The sequence below is a fragment of the Mytilus californianus genome, unplaced genomic scaffold (assembly GCF_021869535.1).
Source record: "Mytilus californianus isolate M0D057914Y unplaced genomic scaffold, xbMytCali1.0.p SCAF_5, whole genome shotgun sequence".
Taxonomy (NCBI): Eukaryota; Metazoa; Mollusca; class Bivalvia; order Mytilida; family Mytilidae; genus Mytilus; species Mytilus californianus.
Window position 1 is genome coordinate 14,177,980 of NW_026262701.1, and position 8,525 is coordinate 14,186,504.

Sequence of the window (8,525 nt, forward strand, 5' to 3'; positions counted from 1 at the left end):
TCATTAATAATAATTGGCTTCATAATTTCCATAAAGAAGCATTGAAAATGCACTTTCTCATCTCAACAACAAAAAAATAAATAACAATTTTATCTAAATTGGTGTTCATTCTTCATTAAGAAAAAACACATTTCTTGTATTTGAATATACATGTACAAATACCTAATGCTGAGATATTTCTAATTTCTGTTAAGTAGTAAAATGATGCAGAAAATGCTCAGATAAGAGTTATGCAATTTTGTTAATTGTAACTTAAATAGATCTTTGTTATTGACTTGTGTCAGGTGATTATGACACTTTTACAGGTGAAATAAAGTCTGCTTGTATTTTTTATACATATTTAATTTTCTGTCTTCTCTATGAAAAAAAACCCACATCTTATCAATCATTACGCTTTCATAAAAAAATTAAGAAATAATTCTTGCCATGTACTATGCTCATTTTAACATGGGTAGGCATTTTATTTGTCAATATCTTTATACCGAGCTTTAGCGATGTGTAAAATGTTGCCAAATATAATGCCTACCCATGTTAAAATGAGCATGATAGAATTATTTCGATTCTAATAGGAAAATTTGGTTCTTATGTACTTCGAAGCTGATCTATAATACACGCTTGAAAGGAAACCATTTTATTTGATGAACCAAAAACAATATAGAAAATCAACAGTTTAACGATAAAAAACTTACTATTAGAATGATTTTATTTAATTTCCTAGCGAGCAACACCAACACAAATGTCCATTTTGATCTCCGGCGGTGTGACGTTAATCACGTGCAGCCAATGTTTTATTGGAATGAGATCATGGCTTTGTTTCCAAAGCAAAAGAAGAACGTCATATTAGGATAACAGAATAAATTCATGAAGTGTAGATCAAAATTAATAATAGATATACTATTGAGGTCAATGATTTATCAAACTAATATTGTATCAGTACTCTTACTTGCCTAAGGAAAGAATTGGAATAATAGCATTTCAAAAAAGATTGGGAATCAACTTTGATATCAATACACATCTTGTATAATAGTTCTTATCAACTGCTTAAATGTGATTTATATATATATATATATATATATATATATTCACTTTTTGTCTTTTGGAAATTGTTGTTTGTACTGTATTTAGATCCCTCTACCAAGAAATTTGTTTTACATGCACACGTATAAAAATTGCGGTTTTTAACCAACGCAATCATAGGTTTGAACGTTGTCTTCAATTTAGACTTGTATATATAGAGGGGTCTAAATACAGCACAAACAACATTTTCCAAAAGACCAAAAAAGTGAAAAGTATATTTTAACAAATCGCATTTGACTAACAGGTCGAACAACTGATGTTCTTAAACCCTGCTGACTGCCATTGACGATTGCCAAATAAATTGATCACGAGATGTAACATTGATCTTAGTTATTAATTTAATACCAAACAGAAAACAATAAACTTGCGGAGAAGATGGTATACCGCAAACATGAGGTGCAAAAATTTGTACACCATATCCGGATTTCGACAATTAATGTCTCTTCAGTGATGTTAGGGATCGAAACGGTATTTGGAAGGCCATATAATTTACCTCAATTTAGGATAGACTCTTGAATTTTGAAGAGTCAAAATAGGATGAACGGATCATATAAACCCGAAGGAAAATATAATACAAGCCCAAACGAAAAAAATATAAACAAGTCTAAATTGAAAACAACGTTCATATATATATATCTTTATTCTCATCACCAAATACATAGGTACAGAGAAGACATGCATGTAATACAATACATTAGATACATAAACATAAATATACAATATATACAACAACAACAAAGACAAAAAGAAATTATTCAGGAGGACACACTCGCTTGTTTAAAATTCGTATAAACTTACATAAATTTATGAGATCTGTCCTATTTGTAGACGACATAATTTCAGTAAATAATATAATATTTGGCCTTATACTAAAATTTCGATTTATAAATTTATTTCTCTCTTCTCTAAAATGTGAGCAATTAATAATGTAATGGAATTCATCTCCAATATCTAGCTTACATAAATTACACTTTCTTTTTTCCCTTTCTATATTGTACCATCTTCCAAGTTCGACTGGAAGTTTATGGTTACATATTCTAAATTTACATAATGTTAAAAAATCTTTTTCGTCTAAAATATTAAAATATTCTTCAAAACACAATAAATTCTTAAAAATACGATAATTCAAGGCTTTGGAACAGTTTTGAATAGTCTCGTTCCATGTTTGTTTGAATTGATCACACAATCTTACTTTAGTATTATATTTCAACCATACATCATTTAAAAAGAGCTGTGTGTTCCAGATATAAGAAAATCCACATTCATCAAATATATTTTTAACACATATTAACCATCTAAAATCTATGTTTTTAGTACAATACAAGTGGTACAGTAGCTTATAAATAATACAAGAATACTTTGACTGCTTTCCCATAATTAATTTAGACCAGTAGGATATCATCCTTAATTTTACATCAATAGCAAGTGGAAAACGTCCTAGCTCACCGTATATCATACAGTTGGGAGTGGAAGATTTCAGATTTAGGAGCAACTTACAAAATTTTAGATGAACCTTTTCGATAATATCACAGTTACTGAATCCCCATATTTCTGATCCATATAACAGAACAGGTTTGACTACTCTATCAAAAAGATCTAACTGACAAGAAACTGATAGGCTATGAAATTTCCCCCTTTTTAGTATCTCATACATCGCTTTTGTCCCTTTTTCAACTTGTGATTTAATTGCCTTTTCATGATTTCCCGTTTTTGTCAATAAAATACCCAAATAACTAAACTCTTGAACGATTTCTATTTCTTGATCATCTAAAACAAAGTGTAAATTGTCTGGTAATCTTCCATATGAAAAACATAATATTTTGGTTTTGGATACATTTACTTTTAATTTCCAGTAGTTACAGTATTCATTAAAAAAATCTAACCGTATTTGAAGATCTTGTGGTGTTTCAGCCATCAAAACAGTATCATCTGCATATAATAATAAAATGATATTGAGAAATACATCAAGTTCATGTTCTATTTCTTCTGTAACTGTGAAAAGGCCCTTACAGTTTTTTGTTTGTAAAAAAATTTCCAAGTCATTTAAAAAAACTGCAAACAAAAAAGGGGACATATTTTCCCCTTGCCTTACCCCATTATTACACGGAAAATAATCAGACTTGCTGTTATTAAAAATAATATTTGATTTAATATTTTTGTACATATTTTGAATCACATTTAACATTTTCCCATTTACATTGTTTAACAGTAGTTTATGCCAAAGCCCATCCCTCCAAATTTTGTCAAAAGCCTTTTCAAAGTCAAAGTCAAAGTTCAAACCTATGATTGCGTTGGATAAAACCCGCAATTTTTATACGTGTGCATGTAAAACAAATTTCTTGGTAGAGGGGTCTAAATACAGCACAAACAACATTTTCCAAAAGACCAAAAAAGTGAAAAGTATATTTTAACAAATCGCATTTGACTAACAGGTCGATATATATATTACTTTTTCTCATTAATTCATAAATAGTAATTTATTATGAATTTTTATTAACAAAGGAACAGTATGCAAGTTTATATAAAAAATAAAGTAGTTTGACCAATATTTTCTTAATTCAAGAGCAAATAACATGTCAAAAGTTATCAGCAGATTATCAAAATGGTGTATAATTTTTTTGCAAGTCATAAAAACACATAATTAGTTTCCTGATAAGTCTTCATCTTAAAATTCTGCGCCATCTCAAAATCCGGAGTGATCACATAGATCCAGTACGGTTGGATAAAAAAAATAATGCAGCAATCAGATAAGGCATATCAAACAACATCCTATCTGGAAATCAAATGAAACAAAGTACAAATATATTAATGCAGCAAGCAGATATGTTTAACAAGCAAAATGACATCACAGAATTTTTGCACAAAATAAAGTATTTAAACGATATTTCTGCATGCACAGTTTTAGTATGGGGTACAATCCCATGTATAGAGATTAATTTTGTAACAGTTTCAAATTTGTCTCTAGTGTGAAATTTAGCCTGAATAATTGAATATTAACAATAAAGAACTGAGATCAAATGAACCACACATTGATTAAATAAAAATAATTAACAGATCAGGAAAAGTAAAAAAGCGGCTAAGAATTAGAGAAAATTCCTAATGATGCGCACCTATAGCCGTCATTGCGTTCAACCACATGCCCACAGCGGCCCAGGCTTGTAAAAATGCGGTCTGGCCTGTAAAATTGTATCTACAGGTCCATATAATCTAAATAAAATTTTCGTAAAATTCAGCTTCGGGTTTGTAGATTTAAAAGTTATTGTGAAGACTGATACCATAGTACGGATGGATACACAATGTTTGAGTCAAATCAGGATTTAACACTGGTTAAATTTCAGAGAAGACGATTTTTGTAAAACTGGTCTACACAGATAACAGACGACAACATGCTTCAAAGGACAACTACTGACAGCTTTAAAAGTTCACGCTATCCACCTTCTTCTTTTATGTCTCAGCAAGGATTTGTATAGTGAGAAGTGTCGATATACCGCGAGATTCCAATCCTTCTCACTATACAAATCCTTGGTCTCAGGTATTGCCAGGTTCAGTTTCAAGTATATATGTATTTTTTCTTATATTCATTCATATCAATTATATAATTAATATATTACAATTTCAAATTTAATTCAACTCTTCAAGAATTAAAGAACGAATTTACATTTTTGAAAGGTCAGTGATTTTGTTTAGTAATCAACATTGTAGTTGTGCGTTGGTGTAATAGTAATTTTCGGGTTGTGGACAGATTGCAGTTGCTATTTTTTTCAAAACAGGAAGTAGATCTAAAAATACTTTTCCAAACATTACTAAGCTTTGATAGTTTGACAGGTATTGTGGTACAATAACTATGTGTTCTTTCAATTATCGACTGCTATCAGAATTCTTAATAAATCTCTAAATATGCTGCAATGAAGTCACACTCACCGTCCAAAACACTATAAATCAAAAATAAACAAGACCCTATTTGTTTTCATCATATGATGTATGAAAATACAGACTATAAAAGTAATTTATAAGTAATATAATCTTTATTTAAAGTCGAATCTAATATTTACACCAAGATGTCATTAAATGAAATTCGATAACTTATGATCAAATCGCTGAAAGATCCCCCTCTCAAGTTATTGAAAACTATCATTCTTACTGACTGACATTCTGCATTGACAATATTAATAGGCACTGGCTACGGTTACATTAAAATGTAATAATAATAAAAAGTTATTATTACATTAGAGACTAATTGCCGGAATGCAGGGTTGGGTAAGGAACTGATTAATTACAAATGTAACAATAATATTTAATTTGTGTCTTCGGTTATGTTGTGTTTCAATCATGTTGTCAATACGTTAGATTTATTAAACTTTAACCTTCTATGGTTTTGTTGCTTAATTCTTCGATATGTACTTGATAATAATAATAATAATAATGATATTATTATTATTATTATTATCATTATTATTATTATTCAACAAATAGTGTTTTTAAATAGTTTTAAGTATAAATTGTTTTATTGTTCTTCAAGATACTACTACAGTTTAGTATACATAGTGCCAAAAAAATATAGTTCTGTAGATTGATGTTAATAAGAAAAGTGTTCATGCACGTCTGTATTTAACTGCACACTTACCTTTATACTGTCTTAAACTTTGAACAATGGATGAAGTGATTCCTATTACAAAATTTCTTTTGGATGAAAAATTTAAAACTTGGGATGTGTTTGAATCAAAAATAAAACAATATCAAGACTCCAATTTTATACAGTTATACAAACGCAGTTCTAGTTCAAACTGGATATTGCAGAGTGGAATTGTAAAGTCAGCAAAACTGACGTGCACATTACTGAATCACTCGTTTGTGATGGCTGTCTAGAGTGGTTTCACCAAAAATGCATTGGACTGAAACATGCTCCCAAAACAACAAACTGGCTGTGTAGAAACTGCCATTGTAAATAAAATTTAAAAAATTGTATGCAATATTGTAAAATTCAAATAAAAGTTTTCAAGTTTTATTTTTTCATACATATTACAAGTCCCAGCATACATTGAAGTGCATTAACGTAACAATAACACAAAGTAATCTGTAGACACAAATATTATTGTTACATTCATAATTAATCAGTTCCTTACCCAACCTTGCATTCCGGCAATTAGTCTCCAATGTAACAATAACTTTTTTATTATTGTTACATTTCAATGTAACCGTAGCCAGTGCCATATTAATATCTTGGTGTACATGTAAATGAGATACACCCATTCGGGCTAATGCCCTCAAGGTGTATCTTTAACATACAAATTAACATAGAACATAGAGCTCTTTGACTGACGGATAAATATAATAACATAACACTAACAGAATCATTGATTGATATACCTGTAACAACTAACATGGTACCCAAATTGCACCTATTTTTACAGTTTTTACACCTAATTTATTTAAACAGACAAAAGTTTCCATTCTGTGTTTATTTGTTAAATTGTAGATCCTTATTTACTATATATTTCCCCAAGTTTAATTTTGAATCTATACTGAAACACAAAAAAATGGGTTTAAACCTACCTCCCAAATGACTCAAAATTTTGTAATGAGTACCTACATTTGTAAATTGCACCCATGCTTACATTCGCTTCCGTAAAATGCCAACAACTAATGCTTTGTTTTATATCCCACATTGTAAGAACAATATGACAATACATGTAGTCCATGCTTACTTTGCATTTTGTAAGAAATGGATGCCTGTTATATAATTTCTAAAATTGCTCATTTATGAAAGTTTACTTTTTTTGGATGTTGCATGCAACATTTCCATAAATTTAACTTTTTTCAATAGATACTTCATCTTTTGATATATAAATTGTCCTTTTTTGTGTATTTAAATATGTTTAGCTATGTTGAAAAATGTGCATAATGGTAAATTATAAAAATAAGAATCGTCTCTCAGGAAACTTACAATGTATAAGATTTTTTGTTTGTTTTGCATAGACGGTGCAATTTGAGTATTGTGACATTAAACAGTAAATTTACAATCAACTTAAACATATTTACACTTTTGGTATTTAGCTGATTTTTGTCTCTGTATAACCTTGTTATGTCATGCAACAATCAATCTTAAATTATGACAGCAAATGTTTTGAATTTTGTGATGCAATAGTTTGCCATGTTTGCTGGAATTTGAGTGGTTTCAAGTAATGGTGGACAAATTTGCATATAAGTGTAAATACATCTATACAAGCAGCACAAATAAGTAAATACAAAGCACATGCAACGTAAAAAGCAAAGTAACATAAATAAAATAAAATATACATTTATAACTGAAGAACTACTGAAAGTAGAACTAATGGCAACACGAGCTCTAAGACTGAGGTTAATATATAACAACTCATGATAATTCATCCTATACCTAACTGCTTGAAAAATTAGAATGAAAATATTGTAATAGTTCCCAGTTTTCCTTTCACAAAATCTAAATCAAATCAGCATTAAGCTGCCGCTAATTTGATATGGTTGTATTACATGTATGTGTACCAGAAAATACAGCACCTGGATGTCTCTGATGACATTACATTGGAGACCCATTGAAGAGAAATATTACATTGTTTAAACTTCGATAAATTATTTAAAAAAAAATAGATACAGTAAAGAATAGCTGTTAGCATATACTTAGAATATGGATATATATGTCCCGCCGTCACGGGCGTTGTGGACACATGTGTCCTTCTAGCAGCAAAAGGGTTAAAGATTATCTGCCTAAAGTGATAGCACTCTTGCTCACACTTTGTAATCTCAGTCTTATTAGTCCCCTACCGACGAAGTCGAAGGGGACTTTAGGTTTGCACTCTGTCCGTCTGTCTGTCCGTCTGTCCATCCGTCAGTCCGGCAAATCAGCTTTCCACACTTTTTTTCTTCGTTCTTGAAGATATTGATTTGATATTTGGTATATAGTGTTGCCATGACAAGTTATAGATCAAGTTCGAATTTTGTTCCGGTCTGATAATTTAGTCCAGAGTTATGGACCATAACTCTGGACCATATCTAATGTTAAGAGTACTATGCTAAACCATATTTCTGTACAAAGGTAGATAACTCATATTTTAAAAGACATTCTTTGGTAAATTATTTGAAGAATTTTTTGGCAGGTTTGTTTATTATTTTGTATAAACTCATTTTCTGAATGCTATATATATATAAAAAAAATTATGAAGTGAAATCCTTTAATTAGATAATAATCTATTTTTATTAATGTATATATTACATTACATTGTGTAGATAAAAATTGTTGACATTTTATAGATAAGTTACAAATCTATATTAGTTTGTGACAAATAAAAGAAAAAATATTTGGAACTATTAATTATATTTGATTATAATTTGGAAATAGATATACACTGTATTACATCATATCTAGTTTTAGAGAACTATTAATCATATCTAATGTTAAAGTGTTTTTCACACTT